The 2,703-nt window shown below is 38.9% G+C and overlaps 1 pseudogene; it reads right to left on the bottom strand.

Annotated features, from left to right (window-relative positions):
- Positions 1–668: 668 nt before the first annotated feature.
- On the bottom strand, positions 669–1,111 carry LOC121025813 (ubiquitin-conjugating enzyme E2 variant 1-like; annotated as a pseudogene).
- Positions 1,112–2,703: the final 1,592 nt, after the last annotated feature.

Genomic DNA, 2,703 nt, shown 5'->3' with positions numbered 1-2,703 from the left:
TCCCCGACCGAAGACTCCCCTTCCGGGTTCTTCTTCCTACCCGGCTTGCCTCCTGCCAAATTACTACGAATGCGGAATGCGGAATGCGGAAGCGGCAGACCAGAAGTTGTTCCCTCTGTTTATGCTGGGGGCTCAGACCTCTGGAGAGTGATCTCCTCTGAGCCCGCGGGTGTGAAATCAACCTCCTGCCTTCCAAGATCTCTGAGTGTCACTTGGTTCTTCCACCGGGTGATCCAGACCAGGTTCCATAACATTCCCACTGTGTTCCGCTGCTTACAAAATGGAGATGCTCATGCTTATTCTGTATGGTTATTGGAAGATTACGTTAATCCAGGTAATGCTATGATTTAGCAATTAGCACAGGTATATGAAATTCAGTACTCAGTAGTTCAGTGTTGGTATATTTTACTAGTCACGTAGCTGTCATTAGATCCATTAGGGTCTTTTTTTTTTTTTTTTTTTAATAGCACAACTTACATTTTACATGGACAAAAAATCAGTATTGTTTACAGTATCTTAAGATAAATTGCCTTTGAATGGGAGCTTCCTTTCTAGTACTTTGAGGTCTACAAGACATATCTAGAAAATTTACTATTGTGGAAAATGAAAACCGCTTAAATCGAATTGGGGGGAGGGGGAAGGGGAGGGGCTGTAGTTTTTCTTTTTCATTAATTGCTGTTAACACTGTCCTGGGGGCGGGGGGGCCGCTGAGGGAGTTTCATGGTTTCTTTTGACATCATTAGGCGCCAGAGCTCTTACAGGATGACTTTGATGCTATGTGAATTCTGCCATTTTGCTAGCACTGGTCTGACTCTTAGGTCCACCACTCCATTAGAACTATCAACTCCATATTAATTTTTGTTACAAATCTTACAACGCGGGGGGTGGGGGGGAGGTTGCTGCTGGGTATTTCGGTCCACATTCTATTTTAAGGCTGTATATTTGGTTTTCATAGATTGTCCTTGGAGGCCCAATTATCGTCCCTGTCCACCTTGTAAGTGTCAGGTCTTCATCACCTTCTAGACCCTACTCCTTTCTGGCCTTCTTCCCGTTCTTCCAACAGTCGAAAATTGCGAGGGACCTTTACTCCCGAGCCCATGGTGGCTGCCATCTTGCGTTGCTCTTGCTCTCCGTTAGGGTCTTTTAATCCAACGTTCATTTCGTCTGTATCCTGAACCTACTCTATTCCAAACCACCAGTTTATTCACCAAAATAGAGAATATTTGTTGAATACCAGGCACTATTCTAAGCACTTTACATGTAGTGACTTCATTAATCTTCATATCATCCCTCTGAGGAAGGTACTGGCATTGTCCCGATTTTACAAGGGAGGAAATACAGGCCAAGAGAGAGACGAAGTAATTTCCCCAAGATCCCTGGCCAGTAAGCCAGGATTTGGAATCGAAGCACCCTGTTCTCCGAAGTGCCATATGCTGTATGTTGTAGATGCGTCACAGTTAAGTCAGTTCCCAGTGTTTTTACTCAATTCCACAATCATATGCTAGAATTCATATTATGGGCCAGAGTTCTTCTTCAAATCCAGTGACTGACCAGTGGGTGCTGACCTGCAAAAATATGTATATCAGGCAGAAGACTTTGTTGACAATTCAGGATCTGATTTCTGCTGAGGAACATTTTAACATAATCATTCAAGATGTAAAATAGTGATTTTTTTCCAATACAGACAGTACAAGTAAAACAGAAATTATTTGCCTCAGCAGTATCTGAATTAAATATACACGTGATGTGAATACTTACATGATATTTTTGAATGCAAATAGAAATGTGATCATTTAAACTATTGTTTGATGAAAACTAATCTTGGAATTAGCGAAGTGTCACGTCACGCCCAATGCAACAGGTCTAAAATAAAGGAAACTCAAAAATGCAAAATGGTATACGAATGTCAAAATATCAGCATATCTCAAAAATATCAGTGTCTCTCAAAGTATCTTAAGGAAATAGGAAATGCCATTGAAATTCCAGAATGTTGAAAATATGAAGGTCAAATTGAACTATCCAAATCGTAATATGGTAAGGTTAAGGTTGAGGCCACATTTACCTAGAGAGCTACTCCAATGAAGGTGGTAAGGGTGAAGAGAAATTCAGAAAGATTTTACATGCATATCGCCCCCTAACATTCCTTCTTAACCATACAAGAGTGCCAAACGAAAACAAACTTTAATGGCTGAAAATATTTATTATTTTTTATTACGTTAGCTATGTCTACAAGTGAAGAGGAGCAGATAAGTAGATATAAAAATTTAAACAGTCTGTCACTCAGAGGTATTTGTTCTTTAAATCTTGCTGTGTGTTGCAATTCATTCTTCTGCACACATGGGTGTAGTTTGAAACAAAATATTACTGCGGTTGCTGGTTTAAACTTTTAAAACATAAATACTTAAAACACATTTTGATAAATAATAATCGGCAATATCTTTTTAAGTGATTGAAAGCATTCCTCTGTTTGAAAGAACCATACATTATTCATCCAGTCGTCTATTATTGGCGTTCTATCTAGCTTGTGGTGTATATCTATTAAAAACAGTGCTGCAGTGTAGATATTTTTTCAGGATACAGATCTTGCATGTATTTTGTTAGATTATACATAACTATTTTATCCTTTTGGTGGTATTGTAAAAAGCAATGCTTCATTTTAAATTTCAGTTCCAAATAAATAAATGAATTTCAGTTCCAATTGTT

The sequence above is a fragment of the Herpailurus yagouaroundi genome, unplaced genomic scaffold (assembly GCF_014898765.1).
Source record: "Herpailurus yagouaroundi ecotype Mexico unplaced genomic scaffold, PumYag 67702, whole genome shotgun sequence".
NCBI classification, from domain to species: Eukaryota; Metazoa; Chordata; class Mammalia; order Carnivora; family Felidae; genus Herpailurus; species Herpailurus yagouaroundi.
Note: the sequence above shows the minus strand (reverse complement) of the source record. Positions and strands in the feature narration are given on the sequence as shown.